At 38.4% G+C, this 19,117-nt stretch overlaps 1 protein-coding gene across 5 annotated transcripts in view; it reads right to left on the reverse strand.

The window, feature by feature from the left end:
* ncalda (neurocalcin delta a) overlaps positions 1 to 19,117 on the reverse strand; it is a 53,686-nt gene that overhangs the window by 23,940 nt on the left and 10,629 nt on the right. The window contains exons 3-4 of one of the 5 annotated variants that reach the window (XM_086154814.1): positions 6,504 to 6,612; positions 6,289 to 6,402 (exon numbers count right to left, since the gene is read on the reverse strand). The exons of 2 other annotated variants lie outside the window; for them this stretch is intronic. The gene's annotated coding sequence lies outside the window, so the exon portion shown is untranslated. Of the gene's footprint in view, positions 1 to 6,288; positions 6,613 to 19,117 lie in introns of all 5 variants that reach the window. 2 more of the 5 variants (XM_086154815.1, XM_086154813.1) reach the window with 2 other exon arrangements.

The following is a 19,117-nucleotide window of genomic DNA, read 5'->3' on the forward strand; positions in this document are numbered from 1 at the left end:
GACCTTTAAGACGGACATCAGCAACAGTACTTTATCCATTCGCCTCACATGTGTCAGGTAAGCACTGATTCTGGATGCTGGAGATGTCAGGATGCTCTGAGGAATTCTTCATATGCTGTTCATTCTTTTCATTAATTAATGTTTTTACAAAACAAATTTTCTTTGTTGCACTGCAGCACACGTATTGTTATGGCAGTGACTGAAGTCAGAACATGGAGTACATCCATGCATGTTTTCCTGATCTCTATAAGAGAATAGTGCTATTGTTCTCCAGTTCCCAAAACACTTAACTACTGCCGCAGAGCCACTGAAGTCTCCGGTGGAAGTGTTGTCATCCTTCCTTTCTCCATGGTCTGAATAGTAATAATAAAAAAAAAAAACAGAAAAAAACAAAACAAGCGCTCAAAATTAATTAGAGGCACCTTAAATGCAAGGGACCAAATGGTCATAAGCTCTTCAATGAATGATGTTTTCAAATGATTACTGTTCACAAGTGACACTGCAAATGCTGTGTTTCACTGGGTGAGAAATGTTAGTAATGAGAACACACAAATTGTGTAACATGGTTCACCACAAATCATTAAGACATCACGTCTATGACAACAAGCGTTAAGTCATAAAATGGAATGGAGAACCTTAAAATGGTTTGAGTATAAACCTGGGATCAAAAATACGAATGTGGAAATAGCTCCTTTACTCGGACAATAGAGCAATAAATTGAACCTTAACTCTAACAGTACCTTTGGCAGGGTGGCTTAGAAGGGTTAAAAAAATGCATGACAATAAGACAAATTGAGGGTTGCAGTTTTCAGATGGTGGAGGTGTGTTTGACTGTCATTGAAAGTTCGATTCGCGTAGGATGAATAAAATTCTTATTTTGTTTATAGTAAATAATTCAATCATTATTGAAGCTTGCAATATTTTTTTGAAATTCTCAAAATTGTGAAACACATTATGCAACAGTCAGGCAAAAACCCCATCACGTACCAAAAGATATCAAAACAATCTTCCTTTTCTGCAGTATATCACCTGCTGTGATGAACTTTACTTTAAAAAAAAAAAAATTGTTTGGAACTGATTTTAAAATACTTGTGATATTTCTTCATAATACTGTGTCATTTTAAAGTCAAGAGAAATTAGTTTTGAAGACAAATTTCAAGAGTCACCCGTTGGTCGGGTCGGGAACCTTTGGCTTCCTAACATGTCTGGGTCATTGTTAAGGTGAAGAAATTAATTTTATCAGATAGCCAACTAGTTTATCTGCTTCAACTCTATGGAAAAGTAACAGAAAAGTTGGCAAAAAGAAAAGGCTGCGTAGACAGAGGAATTTGCATTTGTGGAGAGCGCAGGGTCTGCCGTATGTTTAATATGCAATGATAAAATCGCATCAATGAAAAGGTTAAATATAACGCGGCACTTCGAACAAATCCGTGCAGCACCAGAGCTTAATTTATTATATGTTAAAAATACTCTATGGATCTCAATTAAATATATTTAGAAATATTTGGCTTTTATGGGTCTCCCAGTTAAAAAGGTTCCTGACCCCTGATCTAGATCTTCACCCAAACACATTTATACGTCGTAATACTCTATAAAGCACAAGCTACTAAGGAAAGTTAGCAGTTAGGCCCCTTTTCCTTTTTTCTTTTGTGAGTGCGGAGTATGATGCATCAGTGTGTGAATTCCACACAGTGGATAAAAATAGAACATCTGTTTCCCATAGTGTCCCTCAAAACCAATTCATGGGACCCTTTAGGCTAAGGTTATTTTCTTTATTTTGTTTATTTTTTTTAAAGAAGGTCCGTGTCAGAGTATGTGGGATCCTTCAGCTGCAGGCAGTCCCTTGGATCATTCTGCACCTCTTTGGAGCCGGATTTCAGTTAAATGACCTATGAACCCATTTACAATGAACGCTATTAGAGAATGACAAAGGGCTCGCCAGGCCAGCTGCCCCTTGTGTCCACTAAACCACGTCTGTCTTCAGGCCAAGCTGTCCGATGGATTTTTTCAAATCAGTGAACTTGTTATTGTTTCCGCGAATACGCCTAATATCAACTTTCCAACCGTTTTTACCCGCTTATGCTTACTAATGGATCGCAGACTACAGCTGCAATCTGAGACATCCTGCGGGCTATGGACTTCTTTTTGAGATTGAGTTCCCCGGATTTATGAATATCACAACACTGCATTGAAAAATACTGATTTTTTTCACAACCATTGTTTTATGTCCACTGGCATGACTGCAAACGCACACTTTCATTTAAGGAACTGTGAGGTTACGGATGAATTTCCGTTCTGTATACAACATGTGCGGCCAGTGCGGATCTGAGTGTCTCTCGCCGGCTGACATGCACCTTCTCAAAAGAGTTGACTTTACTACGTGAGGAAGAGCAGGACAACTTGATAGGTCAGCTCTAAGTGCTTGTATTCAGTCTCATGACTAATAAAAGGCCAGGTAATGTTTTTTCCCCCTACCGCTAAGGTTGATAATGATGTATTTTATGTTGAATAAATGGATACAAAACATTAAGGCACCTTAAAGTAATAATGACAGCTGAACTGACTAGAAGAAGAATTGTATAATATAATAAATGTCACAGAGTACGGCATCTTTGAGTCAAGGTGCAGACAATAAAGAAATACACTTTGGCGGTGGGATAAAACTGCTGTTTACAGGAAACTTATTCATAAGTTCCTTAAAGGCTAAACCATCTCTGTGAATGGTATCCCACTTTTAAATTTTTCTGTTTTAAACAAAAGGATGGACACATAAGACTGATAGCTATCATGTGATATGAATCCATACTAAGTGCAAAATGAATGCTTTAGTATTTTTTATAAATATATATATAATAATATCGTATAATATAAAGGTGGTGGTTTTCCTAAGAGTAAGCTTTATAATCAAAGCAAACTGCCAATGCAATAAATGTTTCCTATGACCTCCAGGCACTTGAAATCTTTGATGGAGATTTACTAGTTTCGAGGCTGTCGCCCTGAAAATAAAAATATATGCTGAAAAATATACAAGCTAGTCATCTTAAACAGTTATGGTCTTTGTTTCTTGCACTCAGTGACAGGTAAATACTCGGTCTCCCATACTTCTTGCTTGTAGTCTCCCACCAATGAAAATGCTTCACTGCTAATATCACTTATTATACAACACCTGAGAATCAAACTAGAAAAATGTCTTAACTACCTCCTGTTTCTTCCCATATCTGTTAAGTATCAAACACTTTCTTTTTTATTTCTCTCTGTTTCTGTCTCCCTCCTCAACTCTGGTCATAAATCAACACTTCTATAAACTTGCCTTCAAGTTAGTTCCACCGGTGTTACATGAGCCAGCCTTAACTACAAAACAGGATGTTATAGAATAGTTCATGAAGTTCAGATATACTTGAACATAATAGAATGAATTTATCTTCAGGTTTTTGTCTTGAAATGGATGAGGGCATCAAAACCACCATTCCAGTGCCTCTGTGTATGTGTGGGCACGGCCGCAGAAAAATGCTTCAAGGAAGGCAAGTCATATTTTTTTTTTTCTGGATATAGCCAACTGACAAAAACAGTGTTGGATCCAAAATTGTTAGATACCCATGCAGATGCAGTTGATATGTTAACACTCACACATAGGACAGCTGCAGAAAACATGCACACAACAGCGTGCACATAACTGTCATCCTGCCACAACAACCGTGCATGTTAACATTTACATACCCACAGTTGATGTGAAACTGATGCTTCTGTCAGGCCAGTTCAAGAACTAGTTGTAGAACTAGTCACCTAATTCCTTCTAGATTAATATTTTTTTGAGATGAGATGAGAGATGAGAACAACTTTATTTATCCTGAAGGAAATTGTTGTGCCAGAGTTTCAAGCAAAAACATAACAATAATAGATAATAGTAGGAAGGAGGGAGAGTAAGAAATACAATAAAATATAAATTGTCAAGGTTAAGGCTATCAGTGTTTTAAGGTCTTAGGTACAAAGGTTTGAAGATTCCCTGCGGCTGAGGGAAGAGGAATTAAAAAGTTTTTAATTCTTTAATATTAAGTATATTTAATGTTAATGCTATTGAGATGTTGGTTTCCATACAGTTATAAAAAAAAATTCTTTGGCATATCACAATTTATATAATTCTGACTTTCTTGAAAAATGAGCAGAGGAATGTTGACCTCAAGTTTTACAGGTTTTCTATGTGAGGTAAATGATAAAACTGAAGTTTGTCCAGCACTATTTAAATTGGAACAAAACTCTCAGAGTTAGGTATGTGTAAACTGGAGAAGATCGTGCAAACAGACTTGGCAAGGCAGCAGAAGGTAAACATTCTTCTGTCACACCTCCTTCATGACACCCCCCCCATCTTCCCCAAATGTTTGTTCATCCAATGCAAAGGCTTCACATTTCTTACAAAAAAAACACTCGAAAAAGCCTCAGGCTGGTGCATCTGACTTGTATCAGTGGGGTTCAATGTGCCGCATTCAGCTGAGTAGCAAGTTGTAATTTATTTTTTTATTTTTTAAATAAAATCTAACTTGAACTAAAATTAGTGCAGCTAAATTATATAATGAATATTATGTAGGATTTTAAAGTAGCAAAAAAATCTTTAGGTTGACTTATGAGGAAGAGTATCTATTCATGGTTATGTTACAACTCAGTGAACTCAGTTTTGGTAAGTGAGAATCGATACTAACAGCTGTACAACCGCGTTCCCGAGTACAAAGTGACAGTTAATATACAAATGAATGCCATTACAGTCATTGGACGGAGCATTTCACCCTGAGACTGAGAGAAAAGCAGATAGAAGTCCTCATCTGATCTGTACTGTCATTATGTATGAACAAATTCCACCGAACAAAATGAACAAAACAATGTTACCAACTATATACCATGTGTGAGAGATAATACAGGTTAAGATTTTAGCATTAATTCAAAAAGAGACTGTTTCAATATTATTACTTATAAAAATCATCAGGCCCTCAAGTAAATTGTCCTTTCATTTGACCCTTAATGCTGGGTTTTGCACTTAGTGTAAAAACTGTTTGACAGGTTACATATATATATATATATATATGTGTATATCATGGCACACACAGAGGAGGAAGAATAATATCATAATGGAACTGTAGCATGTGCTACATCAACACTATCTAACATCTATGGTTTGTGAACACATCGCAATTTATAAATAATTTACTCTAATTGGAAAAGCAAACCCACCATTTGACCAAACAATGCAAGTTATCATGCAGGAACCTTCACCTAAAACCAACTGGAATGGCTGTGGACCTGTTACACGGACCTAACTCATCCACTTCAGCAAGTCGGAGGAAGGAGGCTGTGAGGGAATGACAGGAACAGATAAAGTCTCATAGCAGATGAGCCCTGTGAAAGTAAAGAAAGAAGGAGGAAGGGAGGAGGAGGAAATGACAGTTTGCAGTTTGGTTGGGAGATCCCAACCACTTGCTACCAATAATTCCCCTTTCTTTCCTGTCCGTTTGGGCTAAATGTGGGCTGGCACCCTTTTTGTCTGAGGCATGCAGGGAGGTGGGGTTGGTTTGTATTTGAGGGTTTTCGAAGAGGGGGGCTGGACACACGAATGGTAAAGAGAAAAAAAAAAAAAAAAAAAGTAAAAAAGGTGGTATGAGACAACCTTGCATTACACACTTATTGTTATCCCTCCTCCGGAACAAAAAACAAAGGGGAGTAAATACAAACCGACCTTAAGACAGAAAGTTACATTTTTGTAGCGCATACCACACAAGCTTTCCCATTCCCCCGAGATGGGCAGGTGGCAGCTGCTCTACCCCCTCCCTGTTTAGCTCTCTGGCAGACAGACACAATTCCAGCACACTAGTGCCTCTAACATTCGCATTGTTTGGGGAGGAAAAACCATGAAGACATGCCCATCGCTCCAGGCCACACAACGGATAACACACTCAGCTCCTATCGTGCACTCACTTCCTGCAGGGGGGGTGAAGACAGATCTGACTGCTTGCTGAGAAAGAAAGCAGCTTGTCTTCAAGATCGCAGCATCATCGGGGACCCTAAAACATTGTGCTTCGTCTCTCTTTCTTTCATGGCCAAAGTAGTAACGGGTGGCGAGTAAATCCCTTAAAAATAGGGAGGCTTGGTCGAGGAACTTATCATCCGTTCGGAGGAAGTATATGAATCTTTCAACGATGCAAACGGAGCAAAAAGACGGATCTTGCCGTCCCACCTTCTGGGAGCAACCATCAGATGCCGAAGCACAATAACGCACACAAAGAGAAAACACACAAAGCTTACCTCACTTTGTAGCAATGTACGAGCCGCTCAGCAGTCCATCACCCAGCACTTTCTCTTTAGAGCTAAGTTTGGGGGCAGCACTGGCAGGAGCAGCAGAAGAGGAAGCAACAGGCTCTAATAATGAAGAGCACGAGGAGGAAACAAGAGATCAGAGTAAGAGAGGGGGAAGAATAGAGTGAGTGCGTGACTGAGGCAATGTTAAGTGAGTAACTGACAGACTTCCAGGGGCTCCGAGTCTGAGCAGGAGGGTTTGTTAAAAAGCCCACGAGCTAACTCTATCCTCTGCCTGCCTCCCCAGCTTGACGTCAGCACCGTCACATGACCCTGCAGTGGAGTGAAGGGGAAATGAAAAGGGAGGGGAGACAGAAAGAAAAGCGAGACGGAGAAGCCTGCGTTGCCGTGGTAACAGGCCCACTGCACTGCACTGATTTCAATAGGTCAGCTGATGAGTTCACAAATGCACAATTCCTTACACAGGTTGTGGAGAGACAAGCTCGGTGCACTTAGACCAATTTATAAAACCTTGATAGAGAAGGAGCCGAAGGCGGAAAAGAATGGGGCACCGACCCAAAATTGAGAGAAAAACGAGATGGTTGCCTGTCTTTTTTCTTTTTTCCTAATGCCTGAGAACAAATGGAATAGGAACAGGAATATGCATCCCCCAAAATATGCTTTTGCATTGGAAATTAAGATTGTTAACAAAAGTTAGCATCGTTTTCTCCTTTTTCTTAATTTACTCTTATTTTATGAATTTGAAAGAGCAATTTCATTTTTCTAACACATAAAAAGAGGTTTAAATTTTTTACACGCCTGTTACATTTTATTATTGCAAAAAAAAAAAAAAACCCAACAACTTATCTTACTTGCAACTCAATTAGTTCCCCAAGGGCTGATAATTATAACGTTTTTATTATACTATGACGTTATTTTCCAGTCATTGACCTCCTCTCCGTGTGCAAGAACCCCTTTAGATCTTCTCTCCATGCCCAATGATTAAACATAAAATATTGAAGGAAAAAGCACTCAAAAAATGTGCGATGAGGAAATAAATAAGCTGCGAATGGAAAATAAATTATTTGGTGGAAGAAGTGAGTATTAGTTCTCAAATTCTTGATGAGCATTTCAGGACCAAACCCATCCTCCACCCACTCATGCTGGGAGAATTACAACTCTTGTTTGATTGCATTCATCTGAACAGCATCTGCTATCCAGTTGAATGGAGTGAAGTGGGGCCCCGGCCAAGCAGGGGTAGTATGGAGGGTGGGGTGAGGTCAGTCAAGTCAACGCTATACTCCCTTCCCCTCCCCACTGAACTGGTTTGAATAAGGGTACATATCTATGGATGTGTAAGAGGCACAGGGGAAGAGGCATGACATGAGACGCCGCATGGAGCAGAGAAAATCAATAGAGTGAAAAGAACTTGAACAAAACCTGTGGTGAGGATAAATACAACGGCAAATATCCTGCATAGGAGTGGAGCGGAATAGATTTAAATTCAGCAAGACAGGGAACAAGCTAAGCACATAAAACTCTGATGATGTAAGAAACCGGGGTGAGAGCAATTGTAAAACAAGTAAATTGGAAGAGGAATAAATTATTTAAACTGCAGCCAGGGTTTTGGGATAAGCAGGCGGAGTGATGACGCCTGAAGGTGACTACACGTTCTTGGGTGAGACAGTAGTCATTATTTTTAAGAGGCTGCAGGGAAGAGAAATGCTATCCATTTTAAGGCAACGCTGAGTTAATATACTGCATATCTGATATATGGACAAACCAGAGTGCAAGGCCAAAACAGGACAGTCAGACTTTCAGACTTCACTGGTCTTTGCTTTTGTAGAAGTGCATGCCCAGCTTCAGTTTGTGTATATGTGTGTGTGCAAGAGAGAGAGAGAAAAAGACTGTATTTGTGTGTGTGTGTGTGTGTGTGTGTGTATACACATATGTGTGTGAGTACATGTGTGTTAGGATGTAGGGCGGGTTACAGGCACAAGAGAGAATTCCTCCCTGCAGAAGTTTCAGGAAGCAACAACATAGGCAGAAGAGAAAACAACTTCACTCTCCATGGCAAACCCTTTGGAAGAGGAAACACTGAGTCAACGTTCGAAACCACCTCTAAATAACTGCATTATTGTCCATGGCACACCACTGCAATCAGCTGACTGTACACAAAGTCAAGAAAACGGTACGAAACTGTTGAAAGCAACAAAGTGGAGAAGGAAATAAAACGTGCAATACTGAATACTGACAAGAATACTGCATATACAGACACTGGCTGTATTCAAACAAACCAAAATTGCAATACTACATGTCTTAGCTGGTTTTACTTTCTCAAATTTTGTAACATACATCTTTTAAAGGCACTGTGATAAACAGGCACAATGTGCTTTGCCTTTTTGCGGTTTTATGGTTGCCTGTCTCACTTTAGTGTTTTAAAAATGGAGTCACAGGTAGCAAGTCCTCAAAAAGGGTTCACTTGTTCCACAATCGAAAAGGTTGTGAAATGCAGAATAAGACAGAAACCAACACCATCAAGGACTTCATAAGTGAGGAAGTGGCACACAAGTATTTTGACTACTGCTTTCCTGAGAAAGAAAAAAATACAGCATGAGTTTTCAGTGAAGCTCTTTCAATGTCATTCAAAAATGGATGGTTCAAACGTTAAGCCCTACTTTCCTTAATCTTTGTACAAGTGCAGGTTTAATTTTTGAGCACATGGTGCAGAAGGCATGGACAAATCCTCTTTGCGATTCCAGTCACAGCACATGTTTGGTGCAGTGTTAGGTTGGGAATGAGAAATATATTATTGGCTTTGACGTGGCAAGCCAAATATGTTACTTTAATTCACCTTAGGCTGACTCTTCACTGGCGCACTTCTTGCAATTATAAAACTTTACTGAGAACTTCATTTCTGTGACACTGACTTGATTTGAAGCATATCCCTTTGAACTTAGCCACTTGATTTAATGACTCACTTTTCACATTCATCAGATAACTACTATTATTATCCCCACTTAATCATCAGATACTTGTCATTGTTTATATCCTAGCAAGGAAGCTCTTGGTTCGATTCCAATAGCCAACCAGAGCCTTTCTGTGCGGGGGTTTTGGATATTCTCCCCGGGCCTGCATGGGTTCTAGTGGTTTTCTTCCATAATCATAAAGGATGTAGAAAGTTAGGTAAATTGTTCTTAAGTACAGATGAGAGAGTCTCTGTATGTGACTGTTTTATTGACTGGTGACGGGTCCAAGGTAAACTCTGGCTTTCAACTAATGATAGCTGAGGTAGGCACTAGCCTCCTTGTGATCCAATGAATGAATGAATGATTATTACAGTAGACTGACTGGCCGATCAAACATGGATCATAATTCACTTTGTGAATTATAGACAAAACAGGAAGCCATTTATCTAAGTCAAATAACAAAATGAAAGGGAACTCGACCAAAATCCATGCTTGAGCACCCTAAAACTGTATTCACAGGACCGCACTTCAACCCAATAGTGTCTTAAATTGTTTGCTGGTTATAGTCAATAATTGGATCAATGATAGGGATCTCATTTAAATAGCGGATATTAGGTGAGACCCACATGCGGATGAAAAGTAAAAAAAGAAAAATCCTATATCCTTCAGCTTATCGTGACTGAAGCCGGAGCTGGGCAGTGTGGCATCTTTGCGAGTGTCTGGAAAGCTTCGTTGACAGGTTGGAGAGTGGATAACGGCATCCGATGAATTCCCACTACCCAACTCGGCTGCGGCAGCCAAACTATGTCATGTAGGAATAAACTGACACCTTTTAATTGCATTTACTTGGTTGTTAATCCAAAGTGATCTAGAGTGTTATATTTACATAATGATTTACGTAAGTAGGATGAAGCAGCTGATACAGGTCATTCATCAGCTCATTCATCCAACATTGGGAGAGATCTCATGGGTTCTTCACCCACCATCGAAACACCAATGTGCCAAAGAGGTTGCACATAGACCAAGGAAGAGCTGAAGATTGAGAGTGAAGAAATACAAACAAGAATGAATTAACTCTGTTGATCACTGCATAGGCTTCAGCAGATGAGACAGTTATTTGCAGATGATTCAATACAGGCGATCAAGTGTACTTCAGTTATTCCCTTCTGACAAAACCATCTGCCAAATGATGCAATGTAATGAAATATTGCATGAGGACACATAAATAATGCTGGTTTCTGAAGACGTTCTTAAAAAACAGCGAGTATATCATGATCCCTTAGTTTACACTTAGAATTTGCATACTCTCTCTGCATTTGATGTGGGTGCTGCTCCAGCTTACTCCCACGGACAAAAGAAGGATCTTAGATCAATTGAGTCCAAATTGCCGGTAGGTGTGAAGTAAGCGTGAATGGTTGTCTGTCTACGCTTGCTTCTCCACCACATGGAACCAGCCAGAGCTGGGCTCCAATTAATTTGGGAATTTGTTATTCACTATACATAGTGTACCCAGTCATAATAGCAATGCGTCAAAGCCCGATATGACGTACAATGGACTGCACAGAGCAACAGTGGAAGATAATCTTAGATTATGGATGCTCTTTCTAGCCCAAAAGGGAGGGCAGATAAACAGTTTCTTGCTTTCTTACTGTTGTAATACTATAATGTGGTCATATTTTGAGATTGTAATCGGACATGCCTCATATGGGTGAAATAACTGGCAATTACAATTCTGATCAATTACAATTACTCAGCAGATGTAACAGATGTATTGATGCATGCTCCGGGCCCGTTTAGAATTTTCTGTCCACAATTCCTTTTTCAAACACTAAATACCTCATCATATCAATGCTTCGTGAAAAGAGGATTTATTTTGTGGCACTCTCGGATTATATTGCATTCGTTTTTATGTAAGTGTACTTACTATATTGTCGTGAAACTACATACACGCCCAAACGTTTTTTTTTTTTAAATCATCATTCCGAAACAACCCTTCTGAAGTTAGATCATGGTTATGATATCAGGGAATAAGCTATTTTACGTGACAGTAACTATTTTCTACAGTATGTTGCAGTGATCTAATACAAGAAATGATGCAACCATAACACATGGATAAGCTTGTGTGCAGTATACAGAATCTGATGACGAACAAATATGAAAACTACATGTTTTTGCAATGATGATGCCTGATGTAACGGCGTGTTGACTTTTATGTGATAGTCTATCAAGTTGTTTATTTTTCATCCATTCATTGTGCAACTTTTAAACAGCGGTTTCTGATGAAACTGATGAATCAGATAAAAGGTGTGGAGGCCTGTTCTGCATGCTTGACACAAAACTGAAATACATACCTTTACAGTAAATACATTACCCAAATGTATTTACTGGAAAGGTTTCAGTCATCAAACTACTCTTCTTCTATTTGATGTATTAAATCAAATATACGTTTATTCTAATTCTGTCTTTGTTAGCTGCTCAAAAATAATTTTTGCGTTGTACATTTGAGGCTAGATCGTAGACAGATGGGTGGTCATAAAAAGGCTACCTCTGTTTTTTTTTTTTTTTTTTTTTAGAAATGCTTGAAAAAGAGAGGTCGATCAACAGTTTTGCTCTTAGATGTACATGCTGGTCAGTTATAAGATTATAAGATCATCAAGACAAATCCATGCTTGTGAATCATAAGTTTCCGACATTTTCCTGTAAGCTGAACACCCATTCAGTAGTTATATTGAGAACAGTGTGTTGCACAACTTTCACCTTATTATATAACTACCATTTAAACACATGCAGAAACCTGGCAGATAGGGATATTATTATATTTCCGGATTGATTTCCCAAACATAATGTGGTTGTAAAAGTAACAACGTACCCCTCTCAGAGAGAGGACTTTTGTACACCATAAATATTAATGTGCATCTGCACAAACCACATACTGGGGAAAACCTCTCTTCTAAACAAGTTGTCGTTCGCGACACAGGAATTACCAGCCACAGCTGTAGCTGGGGTTTCTTTTGAAGGAGAGGTTACGTACTGCTGTCCTCTAAGCTTTTTTTAATCAGCACAGTAGGTTGACTGAAAAGAGTCCGCTGGAATGTTTTAAAATGAAGCTCATCCCGTCATGTTGCGTAACTGCAATACAGTGTTGGAGAGCAGGTGCATCACACTGAAAAAGGTTAATCCAGTATGTCATAATGCTCACGAGAAAACCGTGACATTGGCATGTAAGAACAGATTATAATAATGTAAATTAATACATAATCAGAAATTAAAAGAAAGCCAGTCTACAACCAGAAAATCATAATAGCATGAAAAATCAGCCACACTGAGTTGTTCTTAATGGAATACTTTATAGGGAAACTAAAAAGGTTTCACGCTTCCAAATGTTTCTGCAGGTGATAGAATCCTCTCATGCTGACAGTTTTTGAAAGGTACAGTATTTGCTGCATGATAAACTATAAATCGTCTCAAGTAATCAATTTACATGTTGAGATTTAAAAGGAAAAAAAGAACTGCTGATAGAGTTAGTATTACAATTTTTGGTCCAGTAATTGTTTTCTGTTTAGAACAGGCTGCAGGTTGCATAACAAACCCAAATCTCTAGCCTATGAAGTTGACAGTTGAGTCGCATTATGAGTAATGTGGGCGTCAGGTTTTCACAAAGTCGAAAAAATGTGCGATATTTTAAAATCAAATCTAAGTTAATATGAAATGTATTTGTTAGAGCAGGGATGGCTACAACTTTGATGGGGAACGATAAACAGGCTTCTGAACTCAGTTTACACTAAACATTTGTTCCATTGAACAGGTTTTCTTCATTTGTCAAATTTACACATTTACATTTATATTTTAAGGCATTTTGATTGATTTCATGTAAATTGTTGAGAAACAGAGAGAGGAAATTACTTTTCCATTTTAAATGACACCTTAACCCGGACATAAAAAATTGCCATTATGTCAGAACTCTGGAAGAAATAAGAAGCTGCTAGAGAAAAAAAAAAGATGTTGTGATTCAGATGATGAATTAATGAGAGATTAGACGTCTATGTTGTTCAGAAAAACCCAAACACGCCCTAGCACTATATTTCCAGAATAAGATAAATATATGCTCCCACACAACTTGAGATTTCAGCAAGCTGAATTATTGTTAAGACACAGAGCACTAAAAAAGAAACAAAAAAAAAACAACACACTGGGCAAAAGGTAAATTATGATCAGAGCAGCGTTGCTCGGCAACCACCTTAAATCCTGCCAGAACATGCACTCTTGCCTGAGATAGTTCCAAAAACATAAAATGGACAGAAGTGGCAGTTTGCGTCTCGCCACGGCTGTCAGCTGGACTCGTGCTATCATGTAAATGCCAACTCTAAGGTAAGGTTGATGTAATGCTGTGAGTGTGCAACTTCTAGTTCTACATAATGGGATGAACTTTATTATTATGGAACTGTAACTTATGCAGATCCTTGACACAGCAGACTCATGCTTGGGGGTGTGCTGGAAGCATGTTAAGATATATGGTAATTTACATTCATGTCTGCATTCTTCATGCCGTTGATGAAGACATTTAAAAAATGTATTTTTAGTTCGGGCTATCAAGTCTCTAAAAGCTTCTGACTCATTTCTTTCAGTATCATTGATCCTTCGTTTGACCTTAGCTTGAGGCTCAATGTATTGCTTTTCAGAAGCTGCACATCAATGATGATGTACTTAGACTCGCCTCACCGCTGCGCCACCAATATGTCTGCATCCTTCTATATTTACGGTGTATCTTCTGAGTTCTATTTTATCATCCTTAGCCTTAAGGTTACAAGTACAGTGAAGGTGACTTAGCAAGACCTGAAAACTGCAAGGCTTCTCAAAGCAAAAGGTTATTTGATGCGTTGACGCGATTTCCGTTCGATTGTAGTTGCTTGGAACATATTGTTCCACTTCATTTAAAAACTGCAGCTGTCAGTCAGACACTAAATAATTAAGCCATTGGGCATGTTTGTAAAGGCCAGTGAAATTATTGTTACATAAAGCATGTGCTGTGTTTGTGGTTTAATCTGATACTGACTGCTGGAGTGCAGACAGATTGGTATAAAAGCAAATAAATGCTGCATTAAAAGTCCTCCAGCTCCCCATATTTAATAATTATTTTAGTGTGTGTGACTCATCACTTAATGTGTCTCTATTTCTACACAATGCTGTTATTTACAAAATGTATTTATTGAATCCAATTTATGGATGGGGATGTGGGTAGTGAGGGGGAAAAAAAAAAAGTTTGTTACACAATCTTTAAATTGTCTCAAGAGTTACTCAACAGTATTACAGCCCACTCCATCTTTGGTGATTCAGGATCCATAAACAAAAGGCCAGAAGAAGACTGATGACCGATTTAAACAATCTATTGTTCTTGGTGGCAGACTGCGGACTCGATGCAGTGAGAGGATAAGCCATCGCCTGCTGTCTCTTCTCTGATCACAAAAGCAGCAGGTTTGGTGTGAGGGCAAGAATGTGACCCTCTGGCTCACCATTATCATTGCTGACACATAAAGACACTAAAAGTAATGGTCACACAGATCATCGATAGAACAAGACAGAAATAGTCGCTTTAGTCTATTTAATAATCTGTAAACAGAAAGGACTGGATGGACACACATGATGTTTTTATCAGATATTCATGGAGCAGCAGAGAGCAGCCACCCAAGATGACAAATTTCATTAAACCAAAGACTTGAATGTAGGCTTTAGTTTAATGAAGCCTCACATTCTCAGGAAAGCATATATGAAGTGAATAGTCATTTTATATTACCTTTGTTATGGTACCATTTGTGAGACACAACTTGGGCACTGAGTTGTTAGTCAACACTGTAGAAGTTGCCTGTGAAGCTTTATGTGGTCACACTTTGACATGACATTTTCCTTTGCCTTAAAGTAAAGTTGCTAATTAAAGCTGAGTTTGCAAACCCCCCATCCAGTAACTTAAAATTCAGTATTACTAATATATTTAAATGGCGCCAAGAGACACCTGCTGCAAACATAAACTGCTGTTTGTAGCTTTCATGAAACCCATCACCCACATAGAACACCTGAGGTTAACAGCTTAACATTATCAAAACCTCTGCATTTAAAAAGAAAAAACAAAAAACACTCTAGTTTATGGAGCACTACTTTGTGCAGTTCAAGATTGAGGGTTAATACTCAACCCTGTCTCTGCACGGCTCTGTAAAGTGCAGGTCTTCACCAGCAATTGCTGCTTTCTTTTTTTTTTTTTCTTTAATGCCGTTTTCAAAAATCGAAATTATTTTTCAAAGCTGAATTAGATGTACCTGTAATTTTGGTTTAAAATATCTAATTAACACAATCTTTATCAATGCTAATAATTTATAACCATTAAAAAACTGAATAGCGATCACTGTTGCAGTTGGCCTTTTTTATGCAACAAGCCTCTTAACTTTGCTGCAGCGGTCTCTGACCATGGACCCCCAAAGCCTTGTCTTCGTGTAAGTGTGTAACAGAGTATGTGTATGAGAGGGCAAAGGGTATTTAGGCCATGTACTGTTTCATGTATTAGTCACAAAAACACACAAAAAAAACACACAAAGTTCCTAATCTGAAACTGTGTGTGTGTGTGTGTGTGTGTGTGTGTGTGTGTGTGTGTGTGTGTGTGTGTGTGTGTGTGTGTGTGTGTGTGTGTGTGTGTCCAATGCTTGAAGGGATCTGGGGGCCTGGGAACTGTGTGGAAATCACATTGGGCTTCCCTTGGCTCATCTTAAGAGTCATGGGAACAATACTTAAGCCAGACTACACTGAATACTTTACTCTGGGCATCTTTATCTTCCTCAGAAATGAGAAATTTGAGGTAATTATAATGAGTAGTGACAGAAGTATTGCTCAAGTGTGTAATCATTTACTTAGAAATGAACAGTAATACACTCAAATCTAAAATGTGTGCTGGGCCCAACACTGCTCAACACCATATTCACGTTTGGTTACGTAGCATAAATGAGGATATTTGCTAAAATAGATACTTCCCAATACTGTGTGGCCAGTATTGGGAGACAGAATATAGAGGAGTCAGTCTAGATAAAGGTTCTAGATCAGGGGTGTCAAACTAATTTTGGTCCGGGGGCCACATACAGCCTAATTTGATGTCAAGGGGGCCGGACCAGTAAAATCATTACCTAGAAGTAACACTAAATCCAAATTTTTCGTTTGTTTCAGTGTAAAGGGGTAAACAAGTGAATTATAAAAATCTTTATATGTAATGAACTGTTCCTCTAAAAACTACATGACGAATTTTATTAAATTAATATTAATATTAAATATATTGATATTAAAAATGCTGCAATTGGCCCGCGGGCCGTGAGTCTGAGACCCCTGTCCTAAATGGAGGGAAATACATTTGTGAAAACTTTGTGCTTTACAAGTTATTAACTTAACAAGTCAGTAACTTAACAAATGAAATAATAGCACACATGAGAACAGTCAGTGTGGATATATAATGGGGGATTATTTTAACTTGTTTTGGATTGACTACAAAGAAAAAGGCTAATGAAAGTATGGCTTGGTTTTTCTTAGCTGAGGCAATTCAACCTAATACAGTTTAAGTGCTATGATCTAGTCACAAAAAAGGATGAGTTCCGTGGAAAGCTAAATTTTTGCTTAAGCCTGAGCAGCTGTACATAAACACATGCAAAAACCTGGCAGATAGGGATATTATTATATTTCCTAATTTTTTGTCAAACATAATGTGGTTGTAAAAGTAACAATATACCCCCCTCAGAGAGAGGACTTTAGTACATTATCACTGCAATAGTCTGTGTGCGTTTGTAAAGAGAAACCTCTGGCATGTGCGGGGAAAGGAAAATCATGGCGTGGGGCAGGAGGGAGAGCAATCGTCTTCGGAACCGAACATTTGTGGTTCGATTCTCGGCTCCTCCTAATTTGTTGAAGTGTTGTTGAGCAAGGCAGTGAAACCCTGGAGCTTGTGGACGGCAGCCTACTGCTCATAGTTCGTCTATGATGGGTTGATTAGAGCGAACAAATTAATAAAGGATAATTTATTATCATTACTGCAACTCTGCAAGAATTGTTTTCAGCAGGAAGCCTTCACAACTAGATGTTAACACATTTAATCGTGTTACAGCAATTTTTCAAGTTAGTTGAATTCTGTTTGGGAATGTCTTAGAAAATAAGTTGCTGATATCGGAGTGAATATTTCTTTCCTCTTAATGCAACATGCTCAAGTTGTATGCAATTTTGAACAACAAAACCAAGAGATGGGTTATCCCCTCTTAAATCTGTGAACGTTGCACCAAACCTCTTGCATGATGGTAGAGAAAAGACAGAAGAGAAGAGCAATATTAAAAGTCCATGTGAAAACGCCAGGATTAATACGACTGAATATGGTCAATCTACTAAAATGCATTTTTCTAGCAAAACCCTCCATACTACTGTGAAACAAAGCACATGATTTTTGTTGCAAACTGCTCTGCTTCAGAACTATATTATGTACAGGCAAAACAGTGAGGGGTTGTTAATATTTGTGCATTTTAATTATCACATTGAGATTTATGTCACTTTTATACATTTTTTTTTTTTTTTTATCTATACCACTCCAGTACTCAGAGTTACGGGGTTGCTGGAGCCTGTCCCAGCTGTCATTGGGCGAGACCCCCTTGCTGTGAGGCAGAAGTGCTAGCTACAACACCACCGTGCCGTCCTGTATCATATTTATCAAGTTGTTATTGCATTGTAACAGGTTTTTTCATATTTTAAAAATTCAAAATTAAAAAATAAATGACAAAAGTCTGGTATATTGGAATATCATATGCTTAATGAAATGGCCATATTTGTTAAAGTGACTGAGAAAACGAGATTCTGCCAGCCAAAACGGCACAGATGCTATTATATTGCCATTTTAGCGAGATATGTATATACACACACACACACACACACACACACACACACACACACACACACACACACACACACACACACACACACACACACACACACACACACACACACACACACACACACGATTGCTCTGATCACCAGCAATTTCACACGCCATTTGTGAATGAAACTTCTGGCTCAATAACAAAATTACTTGACTTTGATGTTTCACTTCAGATACTGAGGAGAGAAACCAGATTTAAAATAGCTCTTGTCAAAAAAGCCATGACTTAGCCCAGATTGTGACTTCTCTTATCGATCAGATTCACTGACTTTCCATTCCCAACATAATTTTAAAGACAAATAGAAAATATTCAGTATTGATTTGAGCTTTATTTGGTTAAATCCCAACTGAAATAGTCGACGCCCCTGTGCAATTGTATATTTTATATTGATATTAGATATGAAGGCAGTAAAACTACATCCTCATCTAATTCTATTTTTGGTCTACATTGCCAAGCCTAGAATATAACAATATGAAATTAATTTCACATCATTGTATCAGAATTCAATCTATTTTCATTTATAACAATCATTAGATGATGGTTTCACACATACAATCTGAGAATGTAGTTCTTGTACAGATGTCAAATTTGAAACTTCACTTTCAAAGGTCCTCTAAATGTTTCGCAAAATATTTAGAGGTTATTCACTGAAGGTCCTGGAATAGAGAGCATAACCACCACTGACCAGTCGGTCACTTTCCTTTACTCACTCACATATAGAAACGTATATTCTCATTCTAACACGTCAGACTTTTTCATATGGTGTGTAAAGGCCAATAAACGGTTGAGGTGTTTCCTCTTTTTGCTGACAGTTTCCAACCACTTTTTTATTTCTAAAGCTTGGTTATCTTTGAGCTAAATGTAACAAGGGAGACACCTCTGCCCTTTCACTGATACCATGGCAACACGATCTAAATCATCGAG

This window comes from Fistularia commersonii, chromosome 11, assembly GCF_037954325.1.
Source record: "Fistularia commersonii isolate RoL2024-O1a breed Wild chromosome 11, RoL_Fcom_v1.0, whole genome shotgun sequence".
Lineage (NCBI taxonomy): Eukaryota > Metazoa > Chordata > Actinopteri > Syngnathiformes > Fistulariidae > Fistularia > Fistularia commersonii.